Raw genomic sequence first — 15,480 nt, 5'->3', positions numbered from 1 at the left:
TTTGAACTTCCCATCATTTTCTGGGGGAGGGGGTTAGATTAGTAGAGGTAGCCCAATTGACCTATCTTCCCGCCAAAATTCAAACTTCCCGCCAAAATCCGCCATCTTGGATGATGTCACAGCCACCTAATTGGATGAAGTCATCGCCACCATCTTGGATAACGGTAGTTTGGGGCAGCATCTCCCTTCGGGTAGCATCCCCTTTGTCCCAATACGGCCACTGACATGGGCCTCGATTGGCCACCATTTTCTCCAGATCTCTACACATGCTACTTCTTTTTATATGGCTATATTACAGACAAGGTGTACAGTAATAACCCCAAAACCATTGCTGATTTGAAAATAGCCATTCACAGTGTTATCGAGAGCACTGATTTCCCGACACTTTAGCGGGTCACGTAGAATTTCGCTATTTATCTGCGCCACATCATCGCCAATGATGGCAGGCATATTGAACATGTAATAACCTAAATCCGAATATCTATAATGACGTTTACATGTTGAATAAATTGTGTGCACGCTGTATTTTGTAACTAATCTACGTTTTTCTCCATATAGTTCAATAATTATCACCCTGTAAATAGCAGTTTTAAAAAACGCTCTCATTTCGAAAAATACGTAATATTTGCAGTGACTAGTAAGAGGTCTGCAAAATGCATGTCAGTTTCACCAAATTATCACAAAGTTTAAAAAAATGTTTTACGTTAATTGGCTAAACAGGTCCTTGCCAGGCAGATATAATTGCTTAACAGGTTTTCCTAGAGTTGTACTAATTGCACTTGCTTATTTTACAGAATTAAACTTCGAGAATTAGAATGATCAGTCTGTCACATCTCGAAGTTATTCCTGATGTCTTTTTGATCGTTATTGCCTTTCTCATTACTGTATTTTACTTCTCTATTTTATCTCGTATTCTCAACACTAGTAACTAGTCATATAATGGAGGACTCATCAGAAAATAATTTATAAAACCTTTCAGGTCAGTTGTTCTAATTTCAATTGGTAAATTAGTGTGTGACCAGTCGCTCCTTTTTTCGGCCATCCTAGGACTCATTGTCTCTTATTGTTGTTTTCTGTTGGTTGCAAGCTATGGCTAATATTATTTGGGTGTTTGACATCCTATCCTTGAAAAACCGCATTGTCAACTGACAATTTATGTCAGTGTTATTGATAGCATAAGGTCGCTTCAATATATTGAAGGTTTGATTAACTAGTACAGTCAATAAATAATTAACATGAAACTTCCTGGCAGATTAAAACTGTGTACCAGACCGAGACTCGAACTCGGGACCTTTGCCCTTCGTGGGCAAGTGCTCTACCAACTGAGCTACCCAAAGCATGACTCACGCCCCGTCCTCACAGCTTTACTTCCACCAGTACCTCGCTTCCTACCTTCTAAACTTTACAGAAGCTTTCCTGCGAACCTTGCAGAACTAGCACTCCTGAAAGAAAGGATATTTCGGAGACATGGCTTAGCCACAGCCTGGGGGATGTTTCCAGAATGAGATTTTCACTCTGCAGCGGAGTGTGCGCTGATATGAAACTTCCTGGCAGATAAAAACTGTGTGCCGGACCGAGACTCGAACTCGGGCCCTTCGCCTTTCGCGGGCAAGTGCTCTACAAACTTTTTTTTTCTTTTTTTTTTTTACCTTTGCCTTCTGCGGGCAAGTGTTCTGCAAACTTTTTTGCTACCTATTTTTTTTTTATTTTTTAAATTTTTGTTTATATATGTATATATATCTTTTTCACTTTTTTTCTTTTTTAAGAAAAAAAATAAAAATAAAAACGCGGTTCCTCCGCTTTATGGTCCAACAACGCGATCACTTTTTTTTTTTTTTGTGGGAACAGGAAGGCAGGGTAAACAAACAATCTTTATTCGTACAACTGTGCAGTCCTAGGGATAAGAAAAGTATCAAGACAGCAAAAACAATTTGCAAACCATAAAATCAACGTAAAGGCCGCCCTCTTTTTTTTTTCCTTTTTTTTTTTTTTTTTGTAACATGAATAAAGTAAATGACAATCCTAGTCAGGGGCGGGAGTGAAAATGAAATTATCATCTGCATCACAATCCCTGCAGCACGTGGTGTCGCATCTTAAATCTGGCAGAAAGCCATATAATCTTGACCATTTCTGCCACTGTGGGCGGCATGTATTTCTCGTGCGTCGACCATTCGAAGGACCATTATCTGAGGCGGTTTCGGTGTTTACCATCGTCTTTTTTTCACGTTAACATAATCCAGTCATAACTGGCGCCAACAGTGTGCTATAACTGAACCGCGCAGTACTGTCTCTAGTCGTTCTGCTGCAGGAGTCTTCTCACAAGGGGAGGCCGCCAATTGTGAAATTCAGATTCGATTCATACTGCGCATAATAAAAGCTCATGGCCAGAGGTGTAATGTGACAAAGCACCAAGATGCACTTCTCAGCCGTTGTCGAGAAAATCGACAGTTAAAAGAAACCGTTGCGGTGAAATATTCTCTACGATTAATTGTTTTCTACAGCGTCGTGGCGCAGCGGTAAGCGCTGGGGTTCGTAATCCGAAGGTCGCCCGATCGAATCTCGCGCCATGCAATTTTTTTTATTATTAGTTTTTTGTAATTCAAATATATATATATATATATATATATATATATACTATTAATGAATTGCTTATGCATGTTGGAGAAGGCGGATCGCTCTCCAATTGTACCGCCTCCATTTTTCCGTTTTTTTACAGGGTGTACCAAAGCTCTCCCGTCCGCACTGATTTTCGACGATGTTATAAGTTGCGCTAGGGACCACATCTACCTTCTTTCGAAGTTAGCAGGCAGCTACGCTGTTATGCGGCGGCTCGTTTCGGCCCATTCAACATCTGCCCTTCAAGTGTAACGAGCGAGTAACGGAGTTTATATTTCATACCTGCACAGCGAATTTGTGTTCGTGGGGTCTCTATTCTATTTCGAACGTTTGACTTACGCTATACGTATTCGTTTCGGAATATCGTTTCTACGTCTTCCGTTAACTATACGTGGTTAACATTATGAAGACAATTAATAACATTTGTGAAATACAACTTTGTTTGCGGAAAACATAATGATGTTCGAAGTCGCCAGTTTTTCCATGACAAACGACTTTCAGCAACTTATTATATGCATAATTGTTGCAATTGATTGCCGGGAATTATATATATATATATATATATATATATATATATATATATATATATATATATATGTGTGTGTGTGTGTGTGTGTGTGTGTATATACACATTTGAATTACAAAAACCGAATACTAAAAAAAAAAAAAGTCGCATGGTGCGAGATTCAATCCGGCGACCTTCGGATTACAAACCCGAGCGCTTACCGCTGCGCCACGACGCTGTGGAAAATTAGTAATCGTAGAGAGTATTTCACCGCAACGGTTTCTTTTAACTGTCGATTTTCTCGACAACGGCTGAGAGGTGCATCTTGGTGCTTTGCCACATTACACCTCTGGCCATGAACTTTTATTATGTGCAGTATGAATCGAATCTGAATTTCACAATTGGCGGCCTCCCCTTGTCAGTTCTGGGACACCCCAGCTGTCGGGCGGATTGTGAAAAACACATCCTAAAAAATTGGAAAAGTAAGTCCTGTATTTCGTATAACTCCGTATGAGCTCGTGTTGTTCTTGTAAATACATCCAATAATCCATCACGGACTTAATATCGTACGAATACAAATATTTCGTTGCATGTCCAGCGATCCAATTGACCGCATACGTCTTTTGTTTGGGAAAAAGGGTCTTGTCCGGTAGGAAAAGTACATCCGATGTGATTTCTGTGTGGTTAGTGCGCCGAAGGAAGGCCAGTATTCGACGCGTCAGCATCCACACGTCCCTCGCTGCGCCACACACTAAACCATGTTCTTCCGTTGCTAACAGTCCACAGGTTGTGCAAAGAGGAGAATCGACCATGTAAATTGTATGTATTCGACTACTGGTCACAAGTTTACGGTTTATAAGAATATACCACATCGATACCGCTGCTGTTGACTGTAATGGAGTATGCACTGCACACCAAATGTGGTTCCACGTTCTCGACGGGTATTTGAATTCCATTATGTTGCGGCCATGGTGATCCATCAAGCACCGATAGATCCCCCGAGTAGTGCGTATTCTCGTCGAAGGTACTTTCAGATGAACATAACTGTAATCAACAAAAAATGAGGCAATGTGTGCAAGAGAAGGCACACATTGCCCACCGCAATAGGGGGTTCGTACGAAGGCGGAACAAGTACTTATATCGGAGCTGACGTTATGGTATGCTTTCGTTGTTGCCAATTTCGTATGATCGCTCGCATGTAAAGCGCCAGAGCTTTGTTTGGCACGTTTGTGAGGTTGAGGCCACCGTTCCGGAAGTGTAGCGTTAACGTGCCATATTTGATCTTAAATAACATCCCAGTACTAACATAGTAACCAAAGGCAGCCATGAGGCGGTCTGCAATACCCTTCGGTATTGGTAGGATCTGCGCTAAATGTGGCAGTCGTGACGCTATGTGAACGTTAGTGTATGCCACGCGTTGCATCATGTCAAAGGCTCTCAGTGAGTTGTTGCGTGTCGTCAGACGAACATTCTGCAGAAGCCGCCGAGAACTCGCCGCCGCTGACCGCCGGAGTGAACGCGTAAATGTGATCCCCAGACATCTCAGGTATTCCACCGTCTGAAACGGTCCCGGTACGTCTTCCAGACCCCGTTCAATGTGCATAATTTTGGATTTCGTCATGTTAACGACACTGCCTGCCGCCATCCCGTAAGAGTCTAGATGTTCAACAGCCTGACGCACTTCATGTCCTGATCCGACAAGAAGGATCAGGTCGTCCGCATATGCGCGACGAACGAAAGAGTTCTTATTAAGCGCTATGCCAGTAAGTGAGCGCCTCATAACACACATCAGCGGCTCAAGCGCTTCACCACCGCCGGACGGAGTGGCCGTGCGGTTCTAGGCGGTACAGTCTGGAGCCGAGCGACCGCTCCGGTCGCAGGTTCGTATCCTGCCTCGGGCATGGATGTGTGTGATGTCCTTAGGTTAGTTAGGTTTAAGTAGTTCTGAGTTCTAGGCGACTGATGACCTCAGAAGTTAAGTCGCATAGTGCTCAGAGCCATTTGAACATTCACCACCACACCCGGAGCATGTCCAGGGCTGCCCACCATAGATGACAATAGCTCTACAGCCGCCGATGTTTATGTACGATGGCACATGTTTCGTAAGGACAATTCGCACCTGTTGGACACCATTGAGCACTGGATACGTGCTAAAACTTGCAGAACGTTCGGCCGTATGACTAATAACTCTGCCATATGGTTGGAGTGATTCAGTGACCAATGATTGGGGTACCTCGAAAGGCAGCTCGAACACTCGAATCGTACGCACGCGCAGGCCCGAATGAGCGACTAAAACTTCGCCAATATGACCATCGGAGTGTCGGAACTGGAATCCTCGTTTGGCGGCTTCAATGATCCTATCGCATGCTGCATCGTCAATCATGTTTACGTAAAGAGTGCTGCTCACGATTGATAAATGAATTCCAATAATCTCCGTGTAATAAGATGCACTTCGTCCCTCAAGAAACGTTCGATTTCGAAAGTCTTCGGTCTTGCATACTCGTTAGAGAACGTGAACTGTATCGTGGTTTTTCGGAAATTGTGTGCCATTGCGTTCGATTCAAACATTAACACACGCGAGTGACGACGGTGTAAACACCGCTTCTTCCGCGAACGGTCGCAGCCGGGACGTAAACAAGTCCGAGCTGCTCCGCGGCTAAAGGCGGACTGTGCGCTACCAACTGAGCTACCCAAGCACGACTCACGCCCCGTCCTCACAGCTTTACTTCCGCCAGTACCTCGCCTCCCACCTTCCAAGGATGTGGTTCCTCTTCTCCCTGAGTGCATTTTCTTCCTTTTGCAGGTCTATCTCTTTCCTGCAATCCTTCCTTTTGCGTTGCTTTTCTAAAAAGTATTCTGGTATCTGTTATACCCATTCCAATTTTAGTGTTTGAAATATGTTTGTCAATTACGGTAAACCATGTGGATTTGGAGTTGTAGCTGTTTAGTAAGATGAAGGTCTGCTTGGTTAGTGCAGTTGTAGGAGCACTACATAAACTCCGGATTAGCGCGGAAAGCGCATTGCACCAGTAGGGCACATCGCGTAACCAGAGTATAAACTCCAGAATAAATCATGATTTTGGCCTGGCTAGCGACGTTATCTGAAGACTAGCCAATGGCGCTTTGAAGGAGTAGCAAGGTTTATTGAATCAGATAGTGATGATGCGATTTTAGCAGAAATGTTTATCACAATGAAAAAAAATAAGAAAGTGGGATGTCGCACTAATTAATATGAAGAAACCAACGAGCCTGAGTTTGTAATTAGATTTCGGCTCTCCAAGGAATCTGTACTTCGTCTTCTTGATTTTATAAAACAAGAAGTGGAGCATCTGACTGACAGGTGAGACGGCAAATGTGTCTCGTTGTATCGTTCTATTATTCAATAGAATAAACTGATAAAAATATGTCAATTCGTGATGAAAGTATCTCAATTTCATTACTCCATTGTTATCACAGCATCAGGAAATAATGTATCCTCGTCTTGTGCAGGATACAAATAGACTTAATCAAAGCGAAAACATTTCTCTCCTCTCAGATGTTAAAGGTGGCATTTCTGTTAGAGAACATTCAGCGTTCAATGACATCAAAAAGAACATGCCAGATTTTTTCCTTCCAGCTCTCAAACTATAGGTAGTTTTGTACTTTCCTAGAGCCACATTATGGTGAAAGGGTACAGTACCGCCCGACATTTAAAATAGGTGCAACACATTTTTTTTGTAAAATAACTCAATTTCAATTAATACAGCGAAGCCGGATACCAGTGTGGGAAAGAATGACAATTTATTTAATTGATCACATGTGCACTCCCACAAAGTAAATCCCTACATGCAGTTTGGTGAGATCTGTGAAATGAATGAATGTATGGTCGTCTGCTAACTGCAGATAGTGAATGTGAATATATGATCATCTTTGAGACGATCCTTTGGCCACCTTTGGTGGGACCAAAGAGATGAAATTTACCTGATCTTTGAGCACCTGAAATGTGGCTGACCAATACGGTAGCAAAGTGCTCCCCCACTTCAGCAGAGGTGCGAAAGGACCTCAAGAACGGCCATGTTAAAGCACTCTGCCGCTGGATCTTGTGCTGTTAAGACCTGTTTTAGTTGTGCTCCGTAAAGACAAAAGAGTGGAGACATGGTATGCATGTGGAATATTTAAGAGTAGTTTGAAATAATAATTTCTCTATTTCAGGAACTTTCGTGTGGAGAATTAAATGTCAGGCAGGTAATATTAATGGGAATGTAGTAATCTTCGGAAGTGACCAATGGTCACAATGAAACCACGTGTAGCAATAAGTTGAAATACTTCTGTGTGCTTAAGTTAAGCTGAATTACTAGCGTGTGTACCATAAGTTGAAATATTTAAGGAATGGCGTGTGCAGGACTTGAAATTAGAGACGAGTACTTCCACGTGGTGAGTATTGTGTGAGTCTCAATCTGTGTATGAGACAAAGGATAAAGAGAAGTACTCGTCCATGGTATCAGTTGAGGACTCGTGTGTGTGATGAATATGTCCTTCATATTACTTTGCGTGATATGATTCCGTGTGACACAAGATTCAAACTCTGAGAGAGAAGCAAGGTGAGTCGGCCGTCTATCCAGCAACGCCACTTGGCTTGCATTGCACAGGAAGACGTGCATATATCTCCAGAGTTCATAGTAGGAAAGTAGAATTACAAAGTGGGACAGTGTCGTGTGAAACTGGGTAAATATTAATTGAAGTGGGAAAGCTGAAAGTGATACTGTTGTGACTATTCTCTGTGTAGTATTTCATATTGTAGTGTGGTGTATGTCATGTAATTTGGGTATGTGTGGTTTGCATGGGAGAGTAGCGAGGTAGTTTCAAAAGATTAGTGGGTTATGCGTGTTCCTCTTGTACTGCTCGGTCTGGAGGATAGTTTCGTGATGATGATTGTGAGAGTCGAAGTGTGAGAAATAATAAAAGATCCACCATCCTATCCAGAAAGTGCACTGTAGTGTTAAATAATTACGAGACCATAAGGTAGAGAATCACCACTGTTAAGCCATGCCCACTGGGCGGAATTTCTCATGTGTTATTGTTGTAGGTTATAGAATTTGTGTGTTTAGGTTATAGAATTTATCGGAATAAATAAGATAGTGAAAAGAAAAAGATTGGTGGACTTTTCCTTCGAATTGTATGTTGTCATGATGTCCCGAATTTATATTGAGTGCACCATTCATATTCAGTGCGGTGGCCACGTGTTGATAAAAGCCGTTAAATAAAAGACAAAAAAAAGAAAATGTGGTATTGCCAGTGCGTAGTGAACAGTCAGAGTTCTGTAAATCACTGATAGTCAGATGTGCGTTTCCGTTGCGCATTATTCATACAGGAGGATAATTTGTAACTTAATTGTGAGTACGAGAGTTCATGTTACTCGATAAATAAGAACGAATCCACTCGTTTGGCAGACCACTCATCTTGCAGGCCTGACTGCTTGATGCCACAGTATGAGCAAGGCATGTGGGTGCCTCTCATAATTTCGACCCTGCCAGGATTTTGCTGTTAGGGTTTGCTGTTAAGATTTTTTTTATGGAATGTATTGTGTTAGCTCTAAGAAATAAAATTTTTTTTGTTTGAAATTTCTTTCTGGATTGGTGAGGATCTTTTATTTTTTTAATGTAATTAATTGCTATATCGTCCAAGGCTGGAAGATCTTTGTATAATTTTTTTTGTGTAATGTCCGTAGTAACTAGTCGCAGTAGAAAAGTGTAGTCACCATGGAGAATAGCGATTCTGGGGTGAACGTAGCAGTGCAGCAGGAAGTAGGTGTCGACCATGGGCTAATGAGCGGGAACGGCAAACACTCGGAAGGGGCTGAATTGTTCAGTGGACCGCTGCTAGGTGATCCTTTGAGCGGCGGGCTTTGTTCACATTCGGGGGCTTTTCCCGACGACGCGGGCGAGACGGGACTAGGTCAGGTATGCAGTGAAAGTGCAGCTACCCTTAGCGAAGCTACAGTTTCACAGGCGAACGAGGTGAGCGCGTCGAAAGTATCAAATGACAATGTGCTACTGCAGTTTCTACAGAGGATGGATAGAGATAATAAGGAATGATTGGAAGCGATGGATAAAGAAAATAAGGAAAGATTGGAAGCGATGGATAGAGATAATAAGGAGAGAGATAGGGAGTTTAAGGAAATATTGGACGCGACGGATAAAGATAATAAGAAAAGATTGGAAGCAAATAAGGAAAGATTGGAGGCAAATAAGGAAAGATTGGAGGCAATGGATAAGGGAAATAAAGAGGCAATGGGGAAGCTACACACACTTATCAATGAGCGTCTGCCCATAGTTAATAATCAGTTAGATGAGGGGGAGATGAATCTGGGTGCGTTGAAGCAAGTATGTGACGCCATGAAAGAAAAAGCCAATAATTTGGAGGTACGAATAATTGCAATAGAGTGTGATACTACAGAACGTAGGGACGTGTTGCCGGATGAGCGAATCAAAGAGGTAGTGGTCAGAATGAATACGATTAGTGTAGATGTAGAAAAGACCGGTATAAGAGGCGAAACAGGCTCTGACAGCACGCAGCGAGAGGTTTATGCCGACCAGGAAGAGATACAATCACTATTACAGTTTAAAGAGGCACAATTAGAAACAAATAGGAAACATAGGGAAGAACTAGCACAGTTGCAATTAATGTGCAGAAGCGAAGGTGAAACACCACCAGGTAGATTGCTGAGGGACAGTGAGATAAATTCAAAAAAACGAAAATAGGCAGAAAGAGGAAGACGAATTCAGAGAGTTAGAAGAACGGTTGTGTCAGATAAAACAGGTGGCAAACCCAACTGGATATAGTCCAAGGTCGGAATACATAAATGCGGAAGAAGAATGTAGGAGGCACTTCGTGTCGGTACAAACGTACACTTGTTTTCCGGATCCTGATAATTGCCAACATTCATGCCTGTGGCTGTCTCAGTTTCAAGATTCATTGCCTTCATCGTGCGGACCGCTCCTCAAAACGAAGTTTGTGTGTAACCATTTGAGGGACGAGGCTAGAGCGAAAATGCAGGAAGTTATTAAAGACTGTAGTAGCTACAAGATATTTTGTGACAAGTTTTTAAATGAATTCTGGTCGAAAAGTAAGCAGGACCAGGTTAAGCAAAGCATTTTGATGATGCCAAATTGTAACGAAGGTGGTATAAGAGATCCAGTGTCGTGATATCTGGAAATGCTGAGACAAAATAGGTATTTGGATGTGCCATACGAAACTGGGGAGCTCATTAGGATCTGTATAACGAAGTTGCCAGTGAAATTGCGCAGAGATATAGCGATAGCAGGCAGAGGCGTAGACGATTCTGCGTCATTTCAGCACTTTTTACAAGAATTGGGTAATGAGAGCAATATCGTGAACGGAGACAAGACTCATAGGTCAGATAGTGTCAAGGATAGGAACGGCAGAAACTATCAGAATGACAGGAGAGCATGGAATCCTGGCATTTCTTTCTTGTCATAATAGATTGATGGATAGGAGAAATTAATCCAACATATCAGCCCTTAGCATCTTGCCTTAAAACACATGCCGCTGGCACTGAAAATTGTCTATGTAGCAGACATACTCTATTAATGTGTAGGAATGCAAATACCATACTTCTGATCAGAGAATAAAACACCAGTAATGGCATCTCTTAGGCTGGTCTCGCATAGCAAAATTTGCAAATTTTATATTTCGAACATTAAAGTAAAAGGACTGTTTCCTCAAAACAAACCTGATGCTAAAAAAATGTTATGTAATAATGCCAATGAGTCCAGTTTAATTAGTGTGATTTGACTATTGCAGGTACTTAACACGTAATTTAAAATGTAAACATTGTGATCTGTATGGAATAGGGTACGTTTATACTGCTGTTACAGGTAACATCAGTAATGTGATCGAAGTTTTTAAATTAGATGCCATCAGATCTATAGTATGTCATAGTCGTGGTGACAGTTATAATGAGGTGCTGTGTATGGTTGTTCGGAATCTGGTGTTAGTGAAAGAGGCCACTAGCACCAAAGTTCTAACACTTGGGCTGCCCATTTCTCCCAGCTTGTATACTCTCTGCACACATTTGATTTTCATGGAAGCACAGATTCCTAACTAGCAAATTCTTTGCTGTGTATAGTGGACCATTCAGAGTGAGGCGGATTGTCCATGAAAATGCTGTACTGATTGAGACGATCAAGGGAAAACAATCGTGTGGGCTTCATCACATTTCTAACATCAAATTATGGAAAAGTTAAGGATAGATCGAAAGTAGGCAAGTTATGGTAGATAGTCAGGGTATTTATTTGTGGTGTGTAACGTTGTGCAGGGGCAAATCGAACATAAGAATTTTCAGGCGGGATGTCAGGAAGTATGACGGAATAGACTGGTCGAATGAGTCGTGAACAGGAGTTGACAGAGTGGTGTATGTACGAATTTTTTGTCATATGAATAAGGATCAAGCAGAAACGACGTGATGATTAATGAGTGGATAAAGATGGAAGATAGAGAAGCGACGTGATAAATAGTAGTGGATAAAGGTGATATTTAAGGAGAGAAGCGACGTGAAGCAGTGTAATTAATAAAGAGAGATTCGACGTGATGAAACAGTGGTAAATAAAGGTGAGTAGAATTGAATAATATGGAGATGTCTTAGATGTATGTTACAGAGAGGCCGGTGTATGCTGTAATCGAGATAGATGCGAATGGCGAAGGAATACCAGGAAATGATGGAGTAATCGACGGACGGAGAGCCGAAATACGAATGAAGAGATGAGGACAACTGCACAACGTGAAAGGACATAGAGGGAGTATGAGATCCAGATGGTGAACGTTGTGGAATACTGACGTAAGATGTAATATAAGTGTAAATCTAATTCTTACCATAACAGTTGCTATATGAAAAAAATAACTTTTCTTGTTGTTGTTGTTGAAGCCTGGTACCAGTATAACAAATCAAAACTGTACCAAGAATGTGTACAGTTATTTTGCAGGATGAATAATTTGTGTATTTTTTTCTTAGAAGAAATGTCGCAATTTTAAGTTGATATTTAGCAGGATGAATAATCGGTAAAGTGAATGCAGAGGTAAGCCGATGGAGAGAGGTGCCAGAGTGAAAGGACGAATTCGGAGACTGGAAAGCTATCTCCGAAACAGCTTCATGTGTTATGTGGTTGAGCCGGCCGAAGTGGCCGTGCGGTTAAAGGCGCTGCAGTCTGGAACCGCGAGACCGCTACGGTCGCAGGTTCGAATCCTGCCTCGGGCATGGATGTTGGTGATGTCCTTAGGTTAGTTAGGTTTAACTAGTTCTAAGTTCTAGGGGACTAATGACCTCAGCAGTTGAGTCCCATAGTGCTCAGAGCCATTTTTTTGTTATGTGGTTGAGTATAAGGGAGAAAAGGTATGGTATGTTGTCGTGAGTGTGGTGGTTTTAGGGTTAGCAGACTTCTAGACCAATTCTGTTAGTGTATTAATGGGTTGAATGAGAAGGAAAATGTGATGTCTGGTGAGAGAGAGTCGTAGAGTAGTGTGATCAATGCGCACACTCCTGTAAAGGGATGCTACCGATCCATAACTAAAGCATTACTGTGTTTTATTGTTTGATTGGGATGATCCTCAATGGCAGGTCAGGATCTGACATGTGGATGGTACATACGTGTCCTAGAAATGTTGTTATATATAATAAAATGTAAAATATATAAAGAGATACTAATTTCAGTCTGTCACATGCACAAAGGTGCATTGTATGGTGTAGATTTAGAGTCATCAGTTTTTAAAATGTTTATTGTGTTAGGATGTTAAAGTAGTTTACTATATAATAACATGTGGTAGGTAATTGTGAGCTGTGTAGATTATTTCTTATTTTTTTGTTAGAACACTTTCAAGGGGTATTAATTTCAGTCTGTCACAAGCACAAAGGTTCACTGTATATTATAGTTTTAGAATCAACAGTTTCTAATATTTTCACTGTGATAGGATGTTAGAGTAGTCTACTATTTGATATTGTAATTATGAGCTGTATAGATTGTGTCTTATTCCTTTTTCTTTAACACTTTCGTGTTTTGTATGAGGGACGATAGGTACAATCAATAGCACAAGTGTGGACTGTACATAGAAAAGAGATAAATGTTGATGTTGTATGTGTAGAAAACTAGGGTTATAATTTTATGTTTTTTAGAACAAAGATTCTTTTATTACCAATGTATCTAATAGATCATACATGTAATCAATGAGTATTTAAATACTGTGAGAATATCCTTTTGTCTGTAATGTTGCGAGATGCACGGAAGGGTCTGACTGATTGGGTGTCGTAACGCCCATACCGCTAGCGGGGCGAAGCTGACGTCGCCATGGGAGAGGTGACAAAGCCGCGGCACTCCCCACTCCACTGCCGGTCGGGAGACACTCCACGCGCCCGCTACAGCAGGTCAACAGCCTGGGGCGACACGCACGTACCACTGGCCATTCATAAGTTCCACCACCCTTACGACTGGGGAAAGTATCCCGCGGAGGCAACAGTGGGTGATTTCTTCTGCTCAACGGCGAAGCGACGGCAGAATGAACGACGCGCAGCTGAGTCCGGCGTGCATTTTTTACCAGCAACTATTAACTAGTACTGGACTGTGAAGCCGTAAAGCATGATGCCTGCTCGTATGTCTCCATAAGGTGGAAAGTGAAGGACTGGTGTTTCCACGTTGTGAGTTGTGGAAAAGATTTTGTCTTTAGCAGACAGGACGATTGTTTTGTTTTCTCTTGACCACTTAACGGTGGGATCCATAAACTTTTGGCAGTGACTTGTTAAGTGTGCTTTGTGAACTGCATGTGGGACGCTTGGTATACTTGAAGAGGACAGTTGTCGTTTGGTGACTAATTATTGTATGAACACAGAAACTAGAGTGGGACATTGACATTTGCATTTGTAGTAGGAGACATTTCTTTAATTGGTGCGGGAATAAGTGCCGTTTGTTGGAACTTACGACTTTTAATTACACCATGAACTGAAAGGACAGATCCGTGGGTAATAGTAGTTGTAGGGCCAATTTTGGACGACCAGATTCGTGTGGATGGTACTCTGAGAGTGACTATGACATTTGTGTTTAATGTGAGATACAGTTTACTGTTCAGTGCGTGTTCAAAATGCCGATTTGAGCGACTTAAAGACTTTCGTCTGGGTAACCATGGGAGAGCTTTGACACCGAGACAGTGTTTCTGGGGAACCTATCAGCAACTTTTTGACCCCAAGAAAATCACAGAATGAAATGTTTCCGTGTGACTCGCAAGATAGGGAATAATGTATTTGTACTTGTAATTGTGTAAATTTTTTTATATGTTTCATTCCTGAAGGGACAGCAAGTGTAATTGTATTTCATTAACATTTGTGTTTAGAATAGTTAGTGTTTTTTTGTTTGTTCTGGGCTACCAGATCACGTAGCATGTTTATTAGAAAATTTGGTACAATGATGCTTTAATTATTAGCCAGTGGCGTAATACTAACGTAGCGGCTCTTGTTGCATAGGTCAGTAAGGTTGTCACAGGGGACAAGAGTTTGCATTGCACAACAAATATCGGAATTCATTGATGCATTTTGATGTCATGCACAGTAATGATCTTGTTGGTGTGTTGATTGAAGCCACTTATTTTCATTATCACAGTGGTGATATTTCACATTAAAGTGTAACGAAGGCTAGTCGAAATGCAAGTTCTTGTCGTCCAAATGTGTAACAACAGAGAAATGAGCAGTAGAGTAAGATACGAGAGCTACTGGTGGATTCAAGCACTTATTGCTAAACTATTTACTGTGGGTATTGATCAAAGTTGATGGACTGACTGGCTCAGCAGCAGGTATTTGTACTGGTGGACAAGGGTAAGGTTAAACTCACAGTCGAGTAGAGGTGGCAATTGCTTAAGTGATGATAGTTAACGAGGTATGACATGATGTCTTAGGTTGACTATATTACGTAACCAGTATGTAACTTGTATATTTCATTGTTTTTCTTCTCAGTTTTATTTCTCTGTAGGTTTGATGTATATTTTAGAGTACTGATATGGAGCCTGACTTCTACGTGTAACTAGTGTACGCAATTTTTTTCTTTTGTTGATTTTGTTTTGTATTTGGACTTTGCTGTGTAAAGGTTTTTACAACGCAATTTATGAATGTCAGATTACTTGTTCTGTGTTTGGATGGTGAGCTATTTAAAATTTCATGAGTACAATTAGTATTTTTCTTAGTTGTCATAGAATTAGTGAAGTTTAGATTACTCCTAAAAATAATGGTGATCCCGGTAACCAAGCAAATTTTTAACTCACCATTGTTTTTTATTTGTATGATGTAATGATTTATTTGTCATTTGGATTGATGTAAATTTGTATGT

The sequence above is a fragment of the Schistocerca nitens genome, chromosome 3, assembly GCF_023898315.1.
Source record: "Schistocerca nitens isolate TAMUIC-IGC-003100 chromosome 3, iqSchNite1.1, whole genome shotgun sequence".
NCBI classification, from domain to species: domain Eukaryota; kingdom Metazoa; phylum Arthropoda; class Insecta; order Orthoptera; family Acrididae; genus Schistocerca; species Schistocerca nitens.
Note: the sequence above shows the minus strand (reverse complement) of the source record.